Genomic DNA, 26371 nt, shown 5'->3' with positions numbered 1-26371 from the left:
AGGTGCTGAAAGCATTCTTTAGAAATGTTGGCCCATATTGATAGGATAGCATCTTGCAGTTGATGGAGATTTGTGGGATGCACATCCAGGGCACGAAGCTCCCGTTCCACCACATCCCAAAGATGCTCTATTGGGTTGAGATCTGGGGCTCGTTCTTCGTACGTCGCTAACTCAGTTAGCTGGATTTGATTGTTGACGATTTGGCATGATCTTGGATTGTTTGGTTCTTCGAAGCTCATCCTGGACTTGCTGTCATAGCAACAGGTGCGCAAGCTTAAACCTGCTCGGGAGCAGGCTTATTTCATGTAAACAGGATTAGATTGCGGCTTTATAACCGGAGGAGATAGGGAAGTCTGTCGCAGCCATGTCTTGTCCATTTTTACGACAGCAACCTGTTGCGGAAGGTGCAAGAACAATTCGCAGAGCTTTTCGAATTAATCGCGTATTGCGGGATAGACAGGATCCTTTGGCGCAGCGCGAAAGTGTAATTGTTGAGAGATATCGTTTTTCTCGTGAGGGTGTTATTTACATCATTAATTTGTTGGAACCCCACATTAAGTGCTCAACACGGAGGAGTCGGGCTTTGACAACTGCACAGACTGTGTGCATTGCCCTGAGATTCTTTGCGAGTGGCACTTTCCTTTACACTATTGGAGATGCAGAGAACTTAGTGAAAAGTGCTGTCTGTCGTGCCATTCGCAAAGTTTACCTGGCACTCAAGCAGTTTTTAAGGGTTTTTGTGGTATTTCCAAGCCACTTAAGACCCCAGGTGGTAAAGCAGAATTTTTTTTGCTATTGCAGGTACATTTATAATTGTTAATGACATGCAATCATGACCATGCCAAAAAGTATGACTAACAGTATGTGTCCTTCAGGCTTCCCTAACGTGATTGGTGCCATAGATTGCACACATATCCCCATCAAGGCCCCACCAGGCCCCAATGAAGGGGATTTTGTGAACAGAAAGGGGGTTCACAGTATAAATGTGCAGGTATGTTACTATTACAATTTATAATATTCCAGATTAGTAATATATTACATTAAAAAAAAAAAAAAGAAATGGATCAAAAAGTATGCAGTTGACTAACTAAAATCTCTTAGATGGTGTGTGACGCTATGTTCCATATAACAAATGTGGAAGCAAAATGGCCAGGATCAGTGCATGACTCAAGAATTTTCAGAGAGTCACATTTATGCACATTATTTGAACGTGGTAAGGGAACATATAAATGTCAAGCTCACAGTATTACACACACTTATGCTGAGCCTAACAAAACTGCATTTTTCCATTATACAGGGGATTTTGACGGGATCCTGCTTGGAGACAGGGGCTATGCCTGCAGGCAGCATTTTATGACGCCCTTCTCTGACCCAAACCCTGGACCACAAACCCGTTACAATGCAGCTCTAGCCAGGACAAGGGCATGCATTGAAAAGACCTTTGTGCAACTAAAGGAAAGATTTCAGTGTCTGAAGGGTCTGAGGGTTGCACCTGACAGGGCCTGTGACATAATTGTTGCATGTGCCATCCTCCACAATATTGCTGTTACGTTCTCTGCTGCGATCGCGCAGTTTCGGTCTCTCTCTCTCTCTCTTTTGATCGTCGTCGTTGCCTCCCAGTGGCGAATCGCTACCGGAACTTCCGCCCATCAGCTTCTTTAAAAGAGACTCCGCCAGCGGCTGCAGGAGGGTGGTAGCTGGAGAGGGTTTACTTTGGAAATTGTTAATTGTGTATATACATACATATCGCTTGTGTACCTCGCGGTTTTAACAAAAACTGTGTACCACGCACCTTGTGGGACATTTGCAGGTTGGGTCAGGTTTTATTCTTTATTTTCATCGGTCTTTTGTTGTATCTTCCACTTTATTATAAATACCAGCAATCCGTTTGTTTTCCGTTTCCGATGAATACATTGACCCTGGGCATTACGTAGGTTATTATTATGTTAGACATTAGATCAGGCGGACACCACTTTTGTAGGTTTTGTTTTCATAGTTAGATTAGTGTAGGTAGGTAGGGTTTTGTTTGTCTTGTTTCTTTCATTAGATAGAGTGGAGAAAACAAAACTAAGGGTAGGTAGGGATGTTTTGTTTTACTCTTTTTATTTCTTTGGTGTTGTCTGGGCCCAACCCGTAAATACCTTGTGCTTCTGTATCCACTTGTTGTCTGCCGTGAAATACAGATGGTTTACTAAAAGCCATGTTAGAGTGGTGTGTCGGGTGTCCCTGTTCCTGTGTACGTGGGTGCACCTCTCATATCCCTGGCCGTAACAATTGCCACCATCAGAAAGGAGAGGACCCCTGTGGTGGAGGTGCAGCCTGATGATGACCTCCAGCCAGTGCACTTGGACCAACCTAGTGGCAGAGCTGCACGGGACAGAATTGTGGAGCACCATTTTTGAATGTGTAAAATAAAAGACAAGACAAATATGCTTAGTTCCTGGAGTTTTATTTAAACAATTTTTTATAAAGAAAAGCCAGCAAGTCATCTTTTGCCTGCAATAACAGATAGTTATGTAAAGTCAGCAATACTACTATGTGTCAAATGGTGTATTAGCACTTACTCTGAAAGTCTTTTTGAAGCAACTCTATCTCTAGTGCAATTTTTCTCTTTTTGAAGTTGTCGAGTTCAATTTCTCCTCTTAATTTGTGTTTTTTCAGGTCAAAATACTCGATTTTTTGTTGAAGATGCAGTTTATATAGGGAACGGATGTCACCCTGTGTCATTTTGTGAAAGAAAAAAAAAAATGGGTCAAAACATACCTCATGCAACAAAAGTAAAAAGTAAAAGTACAACACTGTCCACCTCTGTATCAGTTCTTTGTGCAGACTCTTCTGCAAGCCTTTCTGTAGGCCTTTCTCTAGGTGTGGACTCCTGCAACTCATATTGCAGACAGAAAGAATAGGTATACAAGTATATACAAATTAGTGTAAAGTTATTTTATGCACTTACAGGTTCTTCCTCCAAAGGACAGTCATCTGAGAGGGTTTCTTCACTGTCCTGTGCAATGGAAATAAATGGGTGTTCCAAAGTGTTGCACTCTCTTCCCTTTATGCAAGTTAGAAAAAGTACACAACTTACTGCATATGCTTCAGCCACCACTTGCTTGGGAACAGGTAAAAATGTTGGTGTATTATGTAAAACTGCACAAAAGAGGAAAAAAAAAACAAATAATTGTCATTACAATTTACTACACTGTAAAAAATATAATGTGATCAATAACTCATGGCAACATTTTATATTAACTAAAAATTTAGAAGTCTTCACTTTCACAAATTGTTGAAATGACTGTACCAGCCATTTGGATTATACTTCATTTAATGCAGCAACAAATAATTTTACAGTGTACTAAGAGAATTGAAAGCTCATTTAGCCTACCAGCAATGAAGGTGTTGCTGCTACTGGTCCCTGGCTTTGGGTCTGAGGAAGAGCTGCCCCCAGGGATGCCCTCCACAATGGTTCGGTTTTCATTCAACCCAAGGGCCAGCTCCTCTGCTGGGGTATATTGTGGTGGTGCAGGACCACCACCTGTTTTTTTTTTCTCAGCCTTTTTCTTGGTGGCTGTTATAAACAGACAAACACATTATTTAACAGTGGCTTTTAAAAAGGAAAAAAAGTGGCTTTTTAAAATAAAGACAGTATAAGAATTAAAGGCTACCATTTTCTAGAATATTCTTGTACTTCACTTTTACTTGTCTCCATGTTCTAGTGGGTCCCGTGGTGGCTCTGACATAAAAGAACAAAGTAAATATGAAATTATTAAAATGCAAAAATACACACTGTAGAAAGTAATAGCAACATCTACCATGGACAGCACTTACGCATTTAATTTGTCTGCTACTTTTTGCCAGCCCTTTCTCCTGGCTTTTGCAGACTTTGAATTGTTTCCTGTCGTTTTAATTAAAGACTCAAATTCGGCATAACCTTCCATTAAAAGCTCTTGTTCTGCTTGGGAGAAAAACTGGGCACGTTCTTTGGCCATGCTGAACAGCCAATAACAGCGTTGCTAATCATTGTTTCTACTATCGATACATATCCCCTTTTAAACCAACGCATGAACGCGCAATTATCTCAGATAACTCAATCCAGCGATACTAATCATAAACAACAGGTGTGTTCGAAGAACCCACTTAGCCGGATCATGATTAGCACGATGATATCATCTTGGATGTCTCATTTGATCTCGGATGTTTTAAGCAACGTACGAAGAACGAGCCCCTGGTGACTGTGGGGGCCATTGTAGTACAGTGAACTCATTGTCATGTTCAAGAAACCAATTTGAAATGATTCGAGCTTTGTGACATGGTGTATTATCCTGCTGGAAGTAGCCATCAGAGGATGGGTACATGGTGGTCATAAAGGGATGGACATGGTCAGCAACAATGCTCAGGTAGGCCGTGGCATTTAAACGATGCCCAATTGGCACTAAGGGGCCTAAAGTGTGCCAAGAAAACATCCCCCACACCATTACACCACCACCACCAGCCTGCACAGTGGTAACAAGGCATGATGGATCCATGTTCTCATTCTGTTTACGCCAAATTCTGACTCTACCATTTGAATGTCTCAACAGAAATCGAGACTCATCAGACCAGGCAACATTTTTCCAGTCTTCAACTGTCCAATTTTGGTGAGCTCGTGCAAATTGTAGCCTCTTTTTCCTATTTGTAGTGGAGATGAGTGGTACCCGGTGGGGTCTTCTGCTGTTGTAGCCCATCCGCCTCAAGGTTGTGCGTGTTGTGGCTTCACAAATGCTTTGCTGCATACCTCGGTTGTAACGAGTGGTTATTTCAGTCAAAGTTGCTCTTCTATCAGCTTGAATCAGTCGGCCCATTCTCCTCTGACCTCTAGCATCAACAAGGCATTTTCGCCCACAGGACTGCCGCATACTGGATGTTTTTCCCTTTGCACACCATTCTTTGTAAACCCTAGAAATGGTTGTGCGTGAAAATCCCAGTAACTGAGCAGATTGTGAAATACTCAGACCGGCCCGTCTGACACCAACAACCATGCCACGCTCAAAATTGCTTAAATCACATTTCATCCCATTCTGACATTCAGTTTGGAGTTCAGGAGATTGTCTTGACCAGGACCACACCCCTAAATGCATTGAAGCAACTGCCATGTGATTGGTTGATTAGATAATTGCATTAATGAGAAATTGAACAGGTGTTCCTAATAATCCTTTAGGTGAGTGTATGTTCTCATGGTTATACCAGATATGCCACACCAACCGAAAATATGTTGTTCCCATATATGCAACTTAAATTGGTATTACTACAAACTAATGGTCACGCCTACTGTATCTAAGGATAAGATGTGCTGTTTGAATGTGAATATGTCATGTAATGCCTGTACAAAGTGTAACATCTGTTGATATGTAACCCAAAACACCTATACTGTATACTGAGGTGAGTCAGTAACATACATGATATAAGCAATTGTTAATTAATTAATACAGATGCTATGAGGTGTGAACCTGTGAAGCTGGTATGGCATGTTTGGTATCAACCTGATGGAAAATCACTCCTGATTCCAAATCTTTACCATGAAACTGTATATATCAAAAGTTACACCAGCTTAATGAAAATCATCAGTAAAAAGGAATTTTACTTTAATCTGGTCATAAATCCCAAAAGGATTGCTACAGACATCCCCTCCGAAAGCCCACCAAATGGATGGTCAGCCATTGGTTCAGGTTTCCAATTCCTGGTCATCCCTATTCATGAACTTTAGACTATAAAACCTGGCACCTCAGAACAAAGCCAGGGGAGGAGCGGGAGAACATCAGCCTGAAGAGAGGCAAAGAACATCAGCCCAGGAGAAGAGAAGCCCACAAGAAGCCCTCCTGAAGCCTGCCGGTGAAGGCTACTACCCAACAGAGAACTGCAACTGTTGGGTTGAAATTGTATATATTATCACTCACATGTATTCTCAAGGATGCATAACTTGTTCCATGTACAGTAGCAACTGTGTAAATGCTCAGCAGTAACTTTCTATCACGTGCAGCAGACGAGGCCACCTCTGATGCACGTTCTGTTGTTCCTGTTCCCACTCCCACATTCCCATTGCTTCCATCCCATTCTAAAATGTTGTTCACACCCACAATGTAACCTGATATCAGTATGTTTACCTTATAGTATAAATAAACCCTGTCGAGGGGCCACACCTTTGTAGCTCACACTGAGGTGGGGTTACCCTTGCAGCAAGTAAATCAGCGCGTGTCTCATACTCTGTGGGCCGGCAGTCGGGGGAGCTGATCACTCTCCCCAACATAAATCTTGGTCCTTCGAGCCGGATTCACAAACCAGTGATCCGTGCGGATTGGGAATCCTGAGGACATCACCGGGGCACAGAGAGGAGCGACACCGAAGTCTGTCGACAGCCGCTCGTCTAAGACGGGTCGAGAAAGTCCTGGAACGTGAGAATTCGTGACCAGGCCGGTGGTTAGGACTGCGCTCGACGACTGGTGATGCCTGACGGACCGCGATCGTCGTGACTGACCCCAGAGGTGAGACGTTTGGTTATATTTCGCCGAAAGGAAATAGTCTAAATTTGGTTATATTTCGCCGAAAGGAAATAGTTGAATTAGAATTTAATTGACCTGTTAATTGACAAAGGTTAGAGTTGGCCGTAATCAACCGGGTATGAATGTTTGTGTGAATGTGGAGGACTAAGTGATTTATAGAATCCTAGGCTGATTCTACCAGTCCTGTTATTTCTTTGTCTGAGAAGAAAGACGTACTGGCGATTGGGAGATCAAGGACGGGTTCCATCCCTGAAAACTGACACCGCTGCACAGATAGTGTGCAGTAGAAGGCCGTGTTAGTGTCCTCTCCCTAATCTCGTGCCAGAGAATTTCTGCTCAGGACCCTTGTAGTAATAACAATAGACAAGTAAAAGGATGGGAAAGGGGCAAAGTAAACAGCCATCCTTAGAGGGAGATGAAAAGTTTATGGAAGGATATATAGGAGGAGCAGGGACTATAAGTAATCAAAGGTGGAGAAGAAAGCACGGGTTTGGAGGAAGCCTCCATATGACAGACCTTCTCAAGTTACAGAGCGATTTAAAACTAGAAATGTTGCGCACTAAAAATAGCGGAAAGTTGGACAGACGGAAGAAGGAGTACAAGCTGTCAGAAAAATGGTTAGAACAAAGTAAATTAAGAGACGCAACTAGACAGGAAAAAAAAGGAAAAAGGAGAGAAAAACTTGCAGCCGTAGCACTAGTCACTCCTGATGAGGAAAGTGCAGCAAAGACCCCACATAGACAGAAAACACCTACCGCTCCTCCGCTGTCGCAGCTGACATCGGAAGCAGCACCAAAAGACAAGCTGATAGCAGCGCCTAAAACGCTGACACCACATTCTGCTCCATTAGCGTCATTAGCACCAGAATCTCCTTTTCATCCAATGGTGACCCGAAGCAGGGATCCTTCACTGTATCCAGTGAAAGATTTAGAGTCATGCAAAACTAAATTCCACCCCAGTAGCGGAGATGGGGCATCAACCCCAGAGTTCCAATGCCCCATGGTGGAAGTCGCGAATCCTGATAGGGGGCAGGACGGAACAGGTCCCGAAACAATGTTAGTGTACAGACCCTGGACAGCTGAGGATAGGTCAGCTGCTTTAAAAGGGATACCCCCTGTTGAGGAAGGTGTAGGAGAATTTTGGGAAGCTGTGTTAGAACTTCAAAGCAGTTTCCACCTAAACGGGAGAGAAATGTTCCAGTGCCTGAGGCAACTGTTTAATCACAAATGGGGCAGAGTTGCAGGAGATTTCACAGGGCATGCGTACCACGGAACACCCCTCCCGTATGATTCATCTGCCCTGAGACACAGTCTAAGGCAGCTAGAAGAAAGAGTCTGAGAAAGATTTTCAAGGAGAGCAGATTACGGTAAAATCTCACAATGCAGACAGAAAGAAGGGGAAGAGCCAGAAGACTTCCTAGACAGATTGAGACCAGTTTTCAGAAGTAATTCAGGCATTCCCCCAGATAGTGATGAGGCTGGAGTATACCAACAACAATTAAAAAGGGCATTCCTTGCCGGCCTAAACCCTGAACTTAAACGGTATATAGATAAACATTGGGTCCATCAGAATACAGGCTCAGTGCAGCAAGCTATAGAGTACGCCCAGCACGCACAAAAAGCACAAAAACAAAAGGGAGAAGCGACCTTCGCAGCCTCTGGCGATACAATCGCAGTAGTCTATTCAGGCCCCCAGAGCAGGGGAAGTTACAGAGGCCGAGGAGGTAGAGGTCGAGGAAGAGGTGGTAGGCCAGAAAACTCGCCTCAGTATGATAACAAATGCTGGAATTGTGGAAAACCAGGTCATATAGCTAAGCAGTGAAGAACTAAACGCGTAAATAACCCAAACTCGACAGAAAATGATCAGTGATGCCAAGCTGAGAAACCGCAGGCACCATCTCCTCCACCCCCGCTAGGGCCCCCACTAGATAGGGAGGAGGAGGAAGTTGACCTTCTAGCGGTGAGCCAGCTGATAGCGCTTAAACAGCCTGCAGAACTGCCTCGACGGCGGTTTATTATAAATGGAAAGACATATGATTGTTTATGTGACACGGGAGCCTGTAGAACAGTATTAACTACAACTCCGCCAAAAGCAACGTTCTCTACTTCAACAGTATATGTGAGAACGGCCGGAGGGCAATCTGAGACCCATAAATTAACTAATCCCATAACGGTAAAAGATGAAGAGACAGGGACAGAGTGTGAGGTCCAAGTTCTGGTGAGCCCGTCATGCCCAGTAAACTTACTAAGAAGAGACCTTATGGTCCAGATGGGCATAAGCGTTGTTGCCACGACCACAGGCATGAAAGCAATAATAGACAGGCAAGCTCTAGTGGTCCATGGATCGTCAGTTCCGCAGTATTACTGGTCTCTGGACCTAGGCCAAACACCACAAGCTCGGGAGTTGCTAAGGAAAACTAGAGTAAAGCAGGGAGTAGATAAGGTCCAATTTATGCCCGACGATGGCCTTCATGTGACCATGTGGTACAAACCCTCACCTGGCCCCGACTACCGATATGATCGGCAGTTCCACGCTATGGGACCACCCCAGGTCACATTGCAGTATCTGTATGTTAATCCCACGACTGGCTACGCTGCAGCCTCAGTGTTATTGGATCCTAAACAACAAAAATTATTTAGGGAAAAGGTGCCTCATGTGTCACTATCAAAGCCACTCCAGGGTAGATGGCAAGGTCTTGGGTATTTTGTGGAAGATGCCTCTCACAGATCTGCGTCTTATCAGCCAGACCCAAATTCAGATTGGAAACATGATAAAAGCACAGGGGTTAGAGTCCACGTGTAATACCCCTATTTTCCCAGTGCAAAAAGCGAATACGGGTAAATGGAGAATGGTACAGGATCTGAGACCAATCAATGACATCGTGCAACATGCAGCCCCAGATGTCCCAAACCCCCATCTCCTACTCAATTCATTGACACCAGACAAAAAATATTTTTCGGTAGTGGATCTGAGCAATGCGTTCTTCTCAGTACCCCTACATCCAGAGTCACAACATTTGTTTGGTTTTACCTATAGGGGACAAAAGTATACATATACCAGACACCCAAAAGGGTTCTCAGAAAGTCCACATGTGTACACCATGGCCCTCAGGTACTCAATGAGCACATGTCCCACGCCAGCCCATAGTCAAGTGTTACTATACGTGGACGACATACTGATAGCCTCAGACACAGAACAACACTGTAAAGAAGCTACACTAACAGTATTAAGGCATCTGTACGAAACCGGACATAAGGCATCAAAACAGAAATTACAATACTGCCAGACTGAAGTAGTGTATCTAGGACATAGACTCTCCCAGTATGGTCGTTCACTGCTAGAATCCAGAAAAAAGGCAATACAGGAAGCACCCAAACCACACACAAAGCAACAGATGATGTCCTTTTTAGGACTCTGCAACTACTGCAGGGCATGGCTTCCAGATTATGCAGCCTTGGTCCAACCTTTACAATCCCTAATATACGGGAAAGACATGGCCCTAAGGGACAAAATTGAGTGGACCAGAGAAGGGGAAGCAGCATTCACAAACCTTAAACTAATGCTGCAAACTAACACCACATTGGCTCTGCCAGACTACAAACAGCCCTTCACCCTATGTGTTGACGCGAGTCAAGGCTACATGAAAGCCGTATTGACACAGCCTTTCGGGTCTAAAGACAGACCATTGGCATTTTACTCCAAACACTTAGATGCAGTTGCAGCAGGTTTCCCCCGATGCCTACAGGCCTGTGCAGCAGCAGCGGAAGCTGTAACAATGTCAGCAGAATTAGTGTTATGCCACCCACTCACTTTGAAAGTTCCACACTCAGTTTCATTGATACTGTTACAGACACCACTCCCTTTCCTGACACCTGCTAGACACCTCACTCTAGTTTCACTTTTACTTTCACAACCAAATATCACATTGCAGAGATGCGGCCCTTTAAATCCAAGTACTCTTCTTCCATCAGCTATGGATGGTGAACCACAGTAGAGGAACAAACAAACAAAACCAAGACATGATATTTCTCAAACGCCACTATCCAACTCAGTAACTGTATTTGTTGATGGTTCGGCGTCAAAAGACAGTACAGGGAGAAATAAGGTCGGCTATGCTGTAGTTTTAACTGATAAAGTACTTGAAGCTAATGCACTTCCCCCGACATGTTCAGCCCAAGCAGCAGAATTGTATGCTGTCATCAGAGCATGTGAATTGCACAAAGACAGATCATTGACAATATACACTGATAGCCAATATGTGTTCGGAGCGGTTCACCATCACTCCAAAGTATGGAAGAACAGGGGATTTAAAACATCGCAGGGCACCTCTCTAGCACATACAAACCTGTTATTACGATTATTAGACGCTGTACAGCTACCATCTGCTATTGCAATATGTAAATGTAAAGCCCACCAAACTGACACCACCTTCACTACAGTAGGAAATAGTTTCGCAGATGCAACAGCAAAGGCAGCAGCACAGAAACAACCTACATTGAAAATGACAGATCTCCTACTGATTGATGCAGATATACTATGTGATTCTCAAAAACATGCGCCGCTCTCAGAAGTAAAAGCCTGGATCAATAGAGGAGCAATCCAGATTAATGATATCTACCACATCAATGATAAGCCCGTACTTCCAAAAAATTTATACAAAACAGCGGCATTGGTGAGCCACGGAAATACCCATGTCTCAACAGGAGGGATGGTACATATAATACATCAACATTTCTATACTATAAATTTTTCTGATTATGCAAAACACTTTTGTAGATCATGCCTCATATGTTGCAAGCATAATTCCCAGGGCAACCTGAGACCAAAGAGAGGACAGTTTCCGGTAGCAGAACACCCGTTTCAAATCATTCACATGGACTTTATAGAGCTGTCATGGTCACAGGGAAAAAAGTACTGTTTGGTAATAATTGATACGTTCTCGAAGTGGGTCGAAATATACCCAGTTAAACACTGTGATGCAATAACGGTGGCAAAATGTCTGGTAGGCAGTTATTTCCCTACATATGGCATTCCCCAAACCATCAGATCGGATAACGGTACCCATTTTGTAAATCAAACAATGGACCTGTGCTCTCAAGCGCTAGGGTTTAAACTAAAGAATCATTGCGCATACCATCCTCAGAGTGCAGGATTAGTGGAAAGAACCAACGGTACCATAAAAACTAGGCTAAGAAAAACAGTGGAAGAGACAGGGAGGCCATGGCCAGAATGCTTATCTCTGGTAAAATTGTGGATGAGAATTACGCCAACCCCAACAGGTCTTACGCCGTTCGAAATAGTGCATGGTAGGCCTTTTCCTCTAGCTACAGAGATGAGTGACATAACAAAGGCGCACAGGGAAACAACACTTGCGGATTGGATGAGCAAACTGCTGCGCACTCATGAATTACAAAGACCCAGTAGTCTGCCAGTAAATTCTGCTTCTGTATTACAGGACACCCTCAAACCTGGAGATTGGGTTCTCGTTAAGGTCCTCCTTCGGAAGGACTGGAGCTCTCCCAGGTGGGACGGCCCGTATCAAGTGCTCCTCACGACCCCGACAGCCGTGAAGATAGCGGAGCGGCCATCGTGGATACACAGAAGTCACTGCAAGCTCATTAAACCCCTACAGGAGCCAGTACAACCGACGGAGTAGCAGTGGAAGTCTGCTACAAAGGCGCGGTAACCAATAGGGTGCCGACGTCTCAACCCGGTATAGAAACCAACTGATCTGCACTCACTTTTAGAATGGCTGACTGTAAGCGGTTCCTTGTAACATGGCTTCTGGTCCTCCTGACTGTAGTCAGCGGGTTGCTTTTGTGGATGAGGTCCACATCGGATAACACTCGCCGCGTCCCCAGGTGGACGCACGATGGCTCCCACCTGAGACCTCTTACAACTGACCACTCACATCCCTATATGCAGAATTACTGGTATCGCTACATACACGACACAGTTATGAAGTCCAATGTTACATATGTTCACATATGCCCATACATGCGGAAGGTCCCACAATATATGCTAAGCCCATGAATAAATCCCAGGCTAAATGTGCATCTTCGTTTGGAGGGGTTGGATATCAGCATTTTGGTATCACCATTAATGACACGAATCCCTATGCCCCAGGAATTATTAATGGCACTTGTAATCTTCTGTTCTGGATCGACTTCAAGGTCACTAAATCCAATTCCTTATTTCCATTCTCTGTTTTTATGAACAAGGACCCAGGAACATTTAACCATACAATGTGTTATGACCAGATGAATGGTACACGTCTTTTAGGTAACACCACAAACTGTGACCAAATTGCTGTTTCAGGTGAAGGCGCACCAGTCAACATGTCAGGCCCCAGCAATGGATCCTATTGGGTGCAAGGTGTAGCCTGGTTATGTGGTAGTCGTGCCTACTTTGTGCTGCCACCTAATTGGTATGGGGTTTGCGCGCCCATCTTCATTTCAGATCATACCTTTATCGTATCAACCAGTTCTGTTTCAGGTTCCACTCGCAGACGACGTTCTACCGCGCCAGCCCTACGGCCACATGACAGCGTGTGGGGAACTGATGTGCCCCCAGAGTTCAAACATTGGTCCACAAACCAGAAGGTTTTCTTATCACTGTTCCCCTGGGTCGGGGTAGCAAAGAACACTTTACGCCTAGAAACCATTGACTATCGCTTAGGACTTTTTATTAATAATTCCATTGTGATTAATGAGCAACAAAATGCACAATTGGATGTCACGAGGCAAATAGTGATTCAAAACCGTATGGTGCTCAATATGTTAACAGCGGCCCAAGGAGGTGTTTGTGTTTTATTGAACAATACTTGTTGTACATACATTCCAGATAATGTCCATTCCCCTAACATGACTGACGCCATGAACTGTCTCAGAGATCTTCGGAAAGCCATGGCCGAGGACTTTCACCCTAGCACATCTTGGTTTAATTGGCTATTTCAAGGGGGATGGCTCGGACTATTCAAATTTCTTGTAATAATGGTTATCACATGTTTGATTTTTCTTTGTGTTCTTTACATTTGCATTATACCATGTTATAAAGCTGTGATTAGCAGAATGGTTGTTAATTCTTTTGTTGTAGCATACACTGCCCTGAGCCAACAAGAGTTCCTCGCTGATGAAGAACATGATGACACTTGTTTAGTGATGCCGCCCACAGAAAATGTTTAGGCAAGATGTGGATGGCGGATGTCGAATACACGGTTCATGATAAACAGGAGGGACTGTTGGGTTGAAATTGTATATATTATCACTCACATGTATTCTCAAGGATGCATAACTTGTTCCATGTAGCAACTGTGTAAATGCTCAGCAGTAACTTTCTATCACGTGCAGCAGACGAGGCCACCTCTGATGCACGTTCTGTTGTTCCTGTTCCCACTCCCACATTCCCATTGCTTCCATCCCATTCTAAAATGTTGTTCACACCCACAATGTAACCTGATATCAGTATGTTTACCTTATAGTATAAATAAACCCTGTCGAGGGGCCACACCTTTGTAGCTCACACTGAGGTGGGGTTACCCTTGCAGCAAGTAAATCAGCGCGTGTCTCATACTCTGTGGGCCGGCAGTCGGGGGAGCTGATCACTCTCCCCGACAGCAACCAAGACAAAGCCTTTCACCTTAAAGCTTCACAAGGAGAGAGAATCCAAGGGGCTCCACTCCAAGAACCGCTCCAAACGCCGCGCCTTCCTGAGTGCCATCATCCCATCAGCTCATCAGCTCTGCAACCAACAGCCCCCCCCCCCCCACTCTGCAACCAAGTAAACCAACTTCCTTTCATTCTAACAACCTAAGCTGTTCTGTTAACCTGCTATATGACTTTAGGGTCGTGTTTCCAAAAACTGTGCTTGCTTTGCAGAACAGTATTTCCCTTTTAAGGTTACTTATAATTATTTCCATACATTGTTTGTTTCTATTCCGTTATTTCGTGTTTGTTGTTTATGTTAAGTGTAATGTCTGTCTTATGTTAGTTGTAGTGTTAGTTAGGATTAAATGCATGTCTTTTACACAACTTCATTGCGTGCTCACAATAATCCCTGCCTCTGTGCTATCTTGCTATATGCTCTGAAACCTCAAACTCACCTGAAATATCACGAGACTCACTCTCATTGGCCGTGAGGGGAGCTTCGCTACCGGTCGTTTACATTACCTGGTGATGCAGCTCGCTGGACGAGCCATCTAACCCAGGTTACTAAGCGATAATTTGTGAATCCCATTTAAGTCTCACATTAACAGACTCACGGGGATACCGCAATCGAGTTTGGAGGAGCCGACCATTCGGCATAACAAATAATTAATAATCATCATGAAATACTAATTAATTAAAATTTTATTAATTTCAAAACATATTGGTGGAGATATTAAAATTTACCTGAGCTAATAATTCCTACAGATATATTGATTCTAGATTTAGGAACAGACTTTATTTGCAGGTACTGGAGGTATTGTTCTTTCCCAATGTCATACTTTTCGACTGATTGTTGGAAGGTGGCAAATGTGTGCTTCTCGAAAATGTGGTGGAGGTGTGTGATACCCGTTTGTTTCCAGGTACTAAAAACATGGAACTTTGTTGAGTGGGAAGTTTGTGTAAATACACCCCAAATTGGGGTGTATTTACAAGGTTTTATTGCAAATTTGAAGATTTTGTTGATTTGCCATTCAATTTAAATTACTCTTTTGTTAAAGCAGTGATGGTGTTTTATGGAGATGTTTTGAAATCGTAAATCAGAGATTGATATTTATTTACATACTGATCGTTTCATATGCAGATGGTGGACTTTGGCTGCTTATCAGCAGTACATGCATCATATTTTGGGGAATTGTGAAGAGTGCCTTAACCACGATAGACAGGCAGGCAGGCAGAGACAAAGTCCATCAAAGAGTCTGTTATCCACGTTGACCTGTGTAGCCTGGCCAAAGTCCATCAATCAGTTTGTTTTCCACGCTGGGCAGTGTCGGGTGCCATGAAGGCTGCACCCACGATGATACAGTTCAGGATCACCATGTGGCTAAATGGGCTCATTTATCAATCCCTCCATAATGGGTGTAAGGCTGGCTGGAGGCCAGCTTCACCGTTATGGATGTTTTTATATTGTTTTGGTGCCTTTGATTCTGTTTCCCCATAGTTATGTCCTTGTGTTCATGTATTTCGGTTTCATTTTTCACCTTTGCTTCTTTTTACCCTGCTTGTGTCTAGTTTTATTATGTTTGCTTTTGCCAGTGTTCCAAGTATCCCAGTGTTTGAATCTAGTGTTGTTAAGGAGCGACTCGAGAGCAGGCGTATGGTGAATAGAGAGAGGCTTTATTACACAAAACACAAATGGTTTAGGGAAAAACAAAACAGGACTGTTAGTGATATAAACGGGAGAACAGGAAACCACAGGGGAACGGCCTAGGGTCAGACAGAGACCAGCACAGGGACGGGCACAGGCAACAGGAGGGACGACGTCAATGACCAGACAAAAAACTAATGAGGGAAAAGGCAGCAACAGGCTGGCTCATTAGGGCCACATCGGGGAGGAGACACTGTAGGAGGGTCAGGCAGATGTCTGGTTTTGCTGAGGCATGGCGGGGAAAACATTCCTTTTGAAGGTCACTTGATGTCATCCTACGATTCAATAGAAACTGTTGGATAAGTAAACAGTTACCTCTGCCACTAGAAAGTCGCTTCCACCCTGGCTGGTTTTTGGTAATTTCCAGTCTTTGGTTTCAACTTGTTCTCCAGCATCTCTGTCTTTGAGCCTGGAAGGAACCTGCTGCTCGCCTTCAACTGAAGGTGAATGAAAAACAAGTAATTACAGTGGTACCTCGGTTCTCAAATTTAATCCATTCCGGACTCCGGATCGAATCCTAAAAAGTTCGAGTTATGATCGAATTTTTCCCATAAGAAGTAATGGAAAATCAACTATTTGGTTCCCGGTCCCCCAAAATTACACCTAAATATGTTTTTTTTTTTTTTTTAGCATTTAAACACAAAATGAACAGAATAAAACAAGAAGAGCATTTTTTTCTTAATGGCTTCCAAAACGATAAAGATCTTATCCCAATATTACCCCTGTCCTGCCCCCATCTTCCGCTCCTTCCGTGTGCCACGCCCCCTCGTTAACCTCATGTGGGAACCCCATATGATCAACTGTTTCTGGTTGTTGTCATTAGTCCTCTGTATTAAGTCTGCGTTTCAGTTTGTTTCCCCAGTCCGGTCATTGGGTGCGTTCGACTTGCTTACAGCGCTGGCTTAAAGCAACGCATTCTGGTCCTGACGCAATGCATTACGGTTAGATGCATTGTGACCTCTCACCCGGCTGCACAAACTGGAACTGCCTCCGTGACGACACACCTTTGCCCTTATTGGCCGAAAAGTTTAGTTACACGCATGACGTTTGTATCCCAGGCAATTCCGAACTTCCGATGCGTAATCTGCTATTTCTCCCGAATATCATGTAAAGCAGTGAGAACTCTTTTTTAGTTAATTTACCTGGTACACGTAAGTTAATGGTTTATTTATTGTTAGTTACTGTAATGTTGCGCTGCTTTATTTGGTTAATCGTCCAGTCTGTGAAGGAGCCATTCAAGTAAGAATTGCATTGTAGTATGACTCATTTCCTGGCACGTACAATTTATATTAGGTCAGCGTTCACGGTTCTACTTCTGATATTCAGATCGAGTTCTAGGTCCAACTGGTTTATTCGACTTTAAAGAAAATCGAGTTCTAGTGAGTTCGAGAACCGAGGTACCACTGTATTATAGTATTATTATGTTATTGTATTTGCTATTATGATGAACTGTGCTAATAAAGAAGATTTTGTATGCATAGGGGGCAGGTAAGCTTAAAATAGCGGTAGTAGCAATATTATTGAACTATGGGTGTTTAGTTTGAAAAAAGGGGGATTTGTGATAAACCTTGTGCAAGGAAATGGAAGGTTCCGGGCAATGCAGAATGCACTGAAGCAAGGGGTGTTTGTAAATGAGAAGACAAGTCACTTGATAATTATGGGATGGGGTAACTAAGGGGGTAACCAAGGTGACTGCATAAGCAATGCAAACACGTGCAAGTAAATGTGCCTCTTGGGGTAGTAGCCAACTATAATTAACACACCTCTAGATGAATTAATCAATCATTGTTAATGAGCTTTTGATAGGTGAATTACTTTTCCGAGAAGGAGCCAATTATTATTGAAATGTTTTTTGAGGAAGTTAGGAAAAAGTATATAAACTGTATTTCTTTTGTTGGGTGCGTCACTCCTTGGGACAGGGATACCCTGCATCTGTGCTTCTCCTGCTGATTAAAAGATACTTTTCCTTACTTTACCTTAAGTCTCACTCTGAATTATTGTCAAGAAGTTCAGCAAGTGATTTAAGTAAGGAAGGAGGGTTTTAGTAGTTTTAGTAGTTGTAATTATTTATCTTCCACACTAGTAAGCTAAGACAACTGCCTTGTGGTCCTCTGGTTTAAACCTCCACCACCAAAACCAGCCTCACCCTGCCCCCACATGCACCAAAACCACCCCCACGCTGTCATTGCATGCACCAAACCTGTCCCAGCTCCATCCCTGTAGTCACCAACACATCTAAAGTACAATGTAAGATTAATGTTCTCATTTGCCTTTCAATATCTTAATCATTAAGTTACTCACTTGACGCTACCCATAGAAATAAATGATGATTCCCCATAAAGATATATATATGTGTGTGTGTGTGTGGATTAGCTTCATATTGCATTGCGGGGACCTCCACAATGTATTAATAACCTGATTTTTGTGGGAACCATTTTTCAGGTCCACACCAAGATCTGTGATTGAAATCAAAAAAGTAAAACTGCCAAAAGACTTGTATTTTGTTTGGTTACTTATGGTTAAGGTTAGGGCTGGGTAGGGGTTAAGGTCGTCATGTTGGGTTTAGGGTTTTCCCCCTAGAAATGAATAGAGAGTCCCCACAAAGATAAAATTACACAACTGTGTGTGTGTTAGTGTGGTGTTTGCATGTTCTCCCCATGTTTGTGTGGATTTCATTTTCATTTTTCTCTTGTAATAAAGTGAACCATGTGTGGTTGTATGTATGAGTGAATGTCAGTGAGCCCTGTGACTGGTATCACACTCAAGGTGTCTCACCACCGCACTATACTGGATAAATGATTATGGACAATAGATGGAAAATAATGATACGAAAAACATTGTTAATGTAACTATTAATACAATATTTGTTAGAAGAGTTGCTGACATTAAAAATGTATGTCCTTAATGTTTCTGGTTTGCCCTTTGTGTTTTTATTATTATTATTATTATTATAATTATTATTATTATTATTGATAATAAACCCTGCTTAGTTTGGAGGTGCTTTGTGGATCACCTCTCCTTCCATCATGCCATAAACATGCAAATGACCAACCATTTATTCTAAGGCCCCCTCACATCTTATATGCTTCTGCACAGTTAGCAGGATGTGAGAATTGTGGCTGAGTTTCCCTGCTACAGTAAACCGGCTCAACCCAGTTCTGTGGTCGAAGGGTGTCTAGTTACACAGGAAACCAACATTATTTCTGTTCCCCCTAGCACAGCGGTGGCCAATCTTATCCGCAAAGGGCCGGTGTGTATGCAGGTTTTTGGGGTAACCTTTGGGTCAGCTGTTCAAACTCAGATGTGAGGAGGACTCAGCCGATCAGTCCTCTAATTAGTAAAAATAATTAGGGAGCTGCAGCGAAAACCCGCACACACAGCGGCCCTTTGCGGATAAGATTGGCCACCCCTGCCCTAGCAAGACAGATGCACAGACATAGGTCAGAAGAGCACATTGCAGTTATGCACAGCAGGAACCTTTGGTAACATTTTCTATGAGTGCTATCTATAAGAATCTATTAACACATTCATTATAATACATGTCGCGTTCGGGCTCGGGCAAGCAGGGAAGCAGGCGACGTGCAGCCAGAACGTCAGGTAAACGGGATTTATTTACAAAGACGGACAGGCACGAACATCTACGGACAATACAACAATGACTGATCTGGGGATGACTGACTCTGACAAGGACTAAATACACTAGACAAGCTAAGGGAAACGAGCCACAGGTGAGATCCATCAGGGAAGAACACGAGGTAATGAGGGGGGCGTGGCACACATCGGGATCGTACGGAGCAGGGTGTGACAATACATTCATAAATCATAATAAACATAGCTATAAATATTTATAAAAAGGCATACATTATAGCCATGTTTATTATTCAATTCAATTTATTTTTATATAGCGCCTTTCACAACAGAGTCGTCCCAAGGCTCTTTACATGGATGTGTTATGATACATTAAACATCATTAGAGAGAGTAATACAGAACGGGAAAAAGGAAGGAAAAAATGTAATAAAGAAAGCCAGATGACAACGGAGGAGAGGAACTAAAAACTCCCAAGTAAGGGGAAAAAACCTCTGGGGTCCAAGGTCAACTGACCGCCCCCACCTCCTGAGCATACTAACATTATTGAAACAGAAAAGAGTAGACTTGCTTGTAGGGTGTAAGCTGTGATTGAGGATCAAGACAAAGTCCATCAATGAGTCTATTTTCCACGCTGGCCTGTGTAGGGTGGCACTGAATGCTGCATCCGCGATGATAGAGTTTGTAAGTCACATTGGCAATGTGGCGTAGCTGTAGGAAGCATGCCTTCGATACCTCACTTGCAGTATGCATTATAAATTGTCATTAAAATGCATTATAAGCTGTGTTTATAACTCTTAATACCAAAGGAACTCAGTCACCAGCTTGCATAATACACAGTATTATCAGACACAATATGGATAAAAGTATTGGGACACACCTCTTAATCATTGAATTCAGGTGTTTCATTCAGACCCATTGCCACATGTATATAAAATCAAGCACCTAGCCATGTGGTCAGTGTTACAAACATTTTTGAGAGATTGGGTCATTCTGAAGAGCCCAGTGAATTCAAGAGTGGTACTGTCATAGGATTGCAGAGTACTGCTGCGGAGCTTGGTTCTGGGGACTTGGAGGGTGTTAGTGTGTACAGAGCGGAGGGTGCGTGAGGAGGTAAGGGGGGTGAGGAGTTCCTGTACATAAAGGGGGGCATGTCCATAGATGCACTGATGGGTGAGGAGAGAGACCTTGTACTCTATCCTGAGTGGGACAGGGAGCCAGTGAAGGGTTTTCAGGATGAGGGTGATGTGGTCATGCTTTCGCACCCTCATCAGGATCCTGGCAGCACTGTTCTGAATATACTGTAGTCTCTGGATATTCTTGCCAGGAATCCCAATGAGGAGTGCATTACAGTAATCCAGCCTGGAGGAGACAAAGGCATGGACGAGCTTCTCTGCATCTGCCAGGCTGAGTGTGAGTTTAGCGATGTTCTTGAGGTGGTAGAATGATGACTTACAGAAGTGTTTGATGTGGGTGTCAAAGGTGAGTTGAGGGTCCATTTTAACACCCAAATTGGTGACAGATGTGGAAAGGGGGATGTTTTGGCCAGAGAAAGTGATACTGGTGATGGTAGAAGAGCGGAGATGGTGTGGTGTGCCAACTAAGATGGCTTCTGTTTTGTATCTGTTCAGCTGAAGGAAGTTGAGCCTCATCCATGCCTCTATCTCCTCCAGGCAGGTAGTCAGTGTGGATGTTGACAGAGGAGCAGTAGACGAGGTGGGGGTAGTCCTGAGGTAATGAATGTCATCGACATAACAATGAAAAGATAAACCATGTCTGCTAATGATATTTCCAAGGGGGAGCATGTAGATGGTGAAAAGGATGGGGCCTAGCACAGAGCCCTGTGGGACACCACAGGTGACGTTGTGGGTGTGAGATTTTACACTGCCCAGGGCGACATGCTCAGTTCTGCCGGTCAGGTATGATGTGAACCAGTTGTGAACATTTCCTGAGAGTCCAATGGTGTATTGCAGGCGGTGAAGGAGGATGTTGTGGTCTATTGTGTCAAAAGCAGCGGTCAGGTCAAGGAGGATGAGTAGAGAAGGGGAACCAGTATCTGCTGTCACCAGAAGGTCATTGGTGACCCTGACCAGGGCTGTTTCAGTGCTATGGCCAGGGCAAAAACCAGACTGAAACTTTTCAAACAGGTTATTTAGTTTGAGGTGATCATGAAGTTCTGCTGCAACAGTTTTTTCCAGAACTTTTGAGAGAAATGGAAGATTGGAGATGGGCCTATAGTTAGAGAGAACTTCAGGATCAAGGGTGGGTTTTTTCAGTAGAGATCTGATGACAGCAGTTTTTAATGCAGAAGGAATATGGCCAGCCAGGAGGGAGTTGTTTATGATCCTGGTGATGAGTGGAGAGACAGCAGAGATGTTAGCCTTCATCAGGGCTGAGGGGAAAGGGTCCAGGGAACTGGTTGACGGTTTCATTTTCCTGATGAAGTCCTCCACCTCTTCCCGTAATTAACCATTCAGCTTTTCACTCCATTCAGTTAATTCGCATAAGTCTGGTTAACTTTATAATTTTGGTGTCTCATTAAATGCAATTTAAAAAAATTTTGTTAATCCATTTATTTACTTTTTAAAAATATTTTAAATATTTATGAATCCTTTAGTAAATTCTCTTTTTGCCATTAAAACATAATGAATTGCTTTACTAAATAAGTTTATTAATTTATAAATAAATAAAATAATTTAAAACTGAGCATCAAGTTATAGTTTACTAATAAAACACTACTTCTTTTTCAGTGACATCTGTGGTCCTGCATACTAGAGTACTATGATGTCACAATGCTTGCTTGGCTCATGTTGGCAGGTCTGGGATTTAAAGCTTCTAGGATTTATTATTATCAAACCTTTGTGCTTCATGTTTTCATTTAAAATTAAGCTTGACACTTACCGATCTTGGTCGCCACCTCGGGCCCTTGCAATCGGATTACCCCCCCGTCCCAGGCACCAATTAGCCACTTTGACACCGTCTTTTCAGCATCTTTTCTTGTAATGTTGCTTGTAAGAGCATTTTTTTTCAAGCCACCTGTGAATAACAGAGTAAAAAGATGTTATTACTATGAATATTTTGGCAAAGTATTTTTAAGTGTATAGGTGAACACTTGCTTATATATGATTTAAAATTTAGATTCTGCTTAGGGCTAGGCCATATGACCTTAAATCAATATCATGATTAATTAAACCATTTTACCATGATTATGAGAATTTTTCCCCCTCATAGTTCACTGACAAAGTACTGTTAATATGTAAATATGCTCAACTATTAAAACTTGAATATTTTGTTCTAATAAAACAGTGCATATGCTATCTGTGGTTTTAAAATAATTTAAGGAAACTGTTTGAAAAGGACTTTTTGGCAATGTAGTTTGTGTCATGATTGAGAAATACCTCCTTCCACTTCTCCTTCCCCATTAGAGTTTTGTTCTTGCATGGGCAAAGTTTCCTGTATATGATAGGCCTACCTAAAAAATGTTCCCTGTTTGTTTTTGGTTTAGAGGCAATCATAATCAGATCATTAATTATAACTACTTAAAACATTACCTGCATTTCCCAAAACACGCACTTTAAACTGTGGCCAGTCTGTGCATGGAACAATTTCTTCCTTCACTGCCTTGCTGATATTGTGATATTGACTTTTCCTGGTGGCCAGTAATCAGTATCTTCTTCTGTTCCTTTGCTCGCTGGAGTTTTGCATTAGCTCGCAATACATTCGCGTTTTCTGCCTGGTGACCCATGTGATCCAAGATGCGTTAGAAGAGAAGGGATCTAATTAAGTAGATGTTATGGTAACCTAATGCAATAAAATTTTAATTAAGCAACAGCAAACTGACCGCCGTTTACGTCTATCAAGTGGCATCTAAAAAAATGTTTCTGAATGTCGCATGATCTACCGGTCGTTCGCGATCGACGTATTGGGCACTCCGGTGCCAAGCGGTTTCCCTCACTCTCGCCATAACATGTGGCAAAGTGACTATACTGTAAATGACTTTCCTTCGACCCTTGTGTGTTTTCTTTGCACCCTGGACTGCCGCATAGCTCAGTGTTCCCCAGATCTGTCATTGACATTGCACCTAGTGTTGCCCATGTCTTGTCTTTCTTCATTGCCCCGTTTAGATTCCCTGGATTCCAGGGGGCTGTTCCACTAAGCAGGATTTCTTAGTTAGCTGGGTTAACTTAAGCTAGAAGTCATAATGATCCAATAGGAATGCTCCTTACCTAAACTCTTATTGGACTATCATGACTTCTAGACTACGATAAAAAATAAGGGTATACTATCCTGTGGAAATGGTGAGTGACGAATAAAACGTCAGTATAGACATATGCTTAAGTTATGAGTGACACCTTAAAAATTCCGAAGTCGGTTTGTACTTATACCATATATCAGCTAGAGTAGGTTATAGCTATACGCATTATGTATATAAAGCTTTCTATAAAACAGAAAAGCACCATGTCTCTATTGCTGCACTGATGTTTCACACCTGCAGGATTCCGGGTGCAGTTCCACTCTTGGTTCTTTGTGAGCATTTTTCAAGTTTAAAAATAAAGGCAAAGAATATGACAGTCTTACATCCTGTCAGTTTGCATTAATGTCCAAAGTAAATAATATACACTGGTCGAGAGACGACTGGCAGTGGATGTAGTAGAACGTTAGTGTCACGCGGGGAGAGGCAAGGAGACAAGGATCCCGGAATGCGGGGAAGGAAGCGTTTTATTAGATTGAACTGCGGGTGTCCAGAGGGAGCCGTAAGCTCCGTAAGGGGAAACGGGGCGAAGCCCGGTCTCCAGGGAGCCCGGGAGAAGGCGATCAGGCAGACCAATCCGGAGGCGGCGAGCAGAGAGAATGGTCGAGGTCCGAAAGCGCAGGTCGAAATCCGAAGGGTCAGTCCGATACGTACACGCGGGACAGGGAGACAGAAGGGCTGGTCAACACGGGAAGCCAGGCTCAGCTGGACGGACGGATCATGGACGGGAGCTGGGCTGAGGAGGTAAGGAGCAGGAGTTAAGGGGCGCACACGAGGAAGACAGGTAAGGAGCGGGAGCAGTGGAAGACGGAGGACAGAAATACGCTTAGTAAGACTAGTCATGAGCTCAATACTTCGCAAGTTGGAAGAGCTCTACTTTGCCCTTATGTAGGGGTGGTAAGTGAGCTGGGGCTGTCCGCACCCGTCGGGTCCGCCCCTGTGGCCGTGACAGTTAGCGGGTGTATTGCTTTTTATTATCGAGTGTTGAGATTTTATATTTACATTATTATTTGCTGCAGAGTACTGTGTGTATATTACAGTCCGGTGATCCCGGTTCAAAATGAGAACGCAAGTCGACGCGCACCCAGCCAACACATCCATGTGGGGCCCAGAAGGGATGCACTTGGGCTGAAATGTGGGCCCCACCTGGGAAACCCAAGTGGGGCCCTGTTAATTTTGTCCACAGTTTCCATGGTGGCTCCACATGGGCTAATGATGGGCCCTTGATGGGCTCCGTATAAGGCCTATATGGGTAACCCAGCTTGGTCTTATGTAGTGCTCATTTGGGCTACAATAGGTATATCCTATTTGTCTGAGTCATTTCACAGAAAACCCCTAAATACCTACTGTATTTAATACACACTGGAATTTAAACTGTATTGTTTCAATGAAGAAAGATCAGTAGTATAATTAATGCTTTAATATCTCTTTCAAACATACAAATGGAAAAAAAACTGCAAATGTCGTTAACCATCACGTTAACAGCACACATTTTACTACCACTTCTCCTTTAGGGGGAAGATGAACTTTCCGGGCATAGGAACAAGATGAACTTCACAGGATTAGAGTCCAAAATGGAGTTGATAGGGACCTGCATGCAGTGCAGCTCCTCACTCCTCGCCTCCAACAGCCCTAAAAAGAAATAAATCAAAGGGCAAAATAATTAATAATAATAATACATTTTATTTGTATTGCACTTTATATTTTAGCAATCTCAAAGTGCTACAGAGTAAAAATAAAGAAATAAAACAGGAGGATCTATAAAATACTTTAATAAAATGTCTTTCTAAAAAGATGAGTTTTTAGGTTTTGTTTAAAAGCATCAGTCGACTGTGGGGCTCTCAGGTAGTCAGTTCCACAGCCTCGGCACCACAGATGAAAAAGCCCTATCACCCACGCTGCGGAGCTTGGTTCTGGGGACTTGGAGGGTGTTAGTGTGTACAGAGCGGAGGGTGTGTGAGGAGGGATGGGGGGTGAGGAGTTCCTGTAAGTAAAGGGGAGCATGTCCATAGATGCACTGATGGGTGAGGAGAGAGACCTTGTACTCTATCCTGAGTGGGACAGGGAGCCAGTGAAGGGTTTTCAGGATGGGGGTGATGTGGTCATGCTTTCGCACCCTCATCAGGATCCTGGCAGCACTGTTCTGAATATACTGTAGTCTCTGGATATTCTTGCCAGGAATCCCAATGAGGAGTGCATTACAGTAATCCAGCCTGGAGGAGACAAAGGCATGGGCGAGCTTCTCTGCATCTGCCAGGCTGAGTGTTGGGCGGAGTTTGGCGATGTTCTTGAGGTGGTAGAATGATGACTTACAGAAGTGTTTGATGTGGGTGTCAAAGGTGAGTTGAGGGTCCATTTTAACACCCAAATTGGTGACAGATGTGGAAAGGGGGATGTTTTGGCCAGAGAAAGTGATACTGGTGATGGTAGAAGAGCGGAGATGGTGTGGTGTGCCAACTAAGATGGCTTCTGTTTTGTATCTGTTCAGCTGAAGGAAGTTGAGCCTCATCCATGCCTCTATCTCCTCCAGGCAGGTAGTCAGTGTGGATGTTGACAGAGGAGCAGTAGACGAGGTGGGGGTAGTCCTGAGGTAATGAATGTCATCGACATAACAATGAAAAGATAAACCATGTCTGCTAATGATATTTCCAA

General features: G+C 43.3%; 2 long non-coding RNA genes across 2 annotated transcripts; one reads left to right on the top strand and one right to left on the bottom strand.

Annotated features, from left to right (window-relative positions):
* The first annotated feature begins 177 nt into the window (after positions 1-177).
* LOC140593534 (uncharacterized) lies at positions 178-1418 on the top strand. Its single transcript, XR_011993933.1, has 3 exons — positions 178-264; positions 876-991; positions 1298-1418. It is a non-coding gene; the product is annotated as an uncharacterized lncRNA (long non-coding RNA).
* A 1281-nt stretch (positions 1419-2699) lies between these two features.
* LOC140593533 (uncharacterized) lies at positions 2700-3537 on the bottom strand. Its single transcript, XR_011993932.1, has 3 exons — positions 3380-3537; positions 3083-3144; positions 2700-3001 (listed from the first exon to the last, which is right to left on the bottom strand). It is a non-coding gene; the product is annotated as an uncharacterized lncRNA (long non-coding RNA).
* Between the last annotated feature and the right edge of the window lie 22834 nt (positions 3538-26371).

Source organism: Paramormyrops kingsleyae, chromosome 12 (genome assembly GCF_048594095.1).
Source record: "Paramormyrops kingsleyae isolate MSU_618 chromosome 12, PKINGS_0.4, whole genome shotgun sequence".
In the NCBI taxonomy this organism is placed as follows: domain Eukaryota; kingdom Metazoa; phylum Chordata; class Actinopteri; order Osteoglossiformes; family Mormyridae; genus Paramormyrops; species Paramormyrops kingsleyae.
Note: the sequence above shows the minus strand (reverse complement) of the source record. Positions and strands in the feature narration are given on the sequence as shown.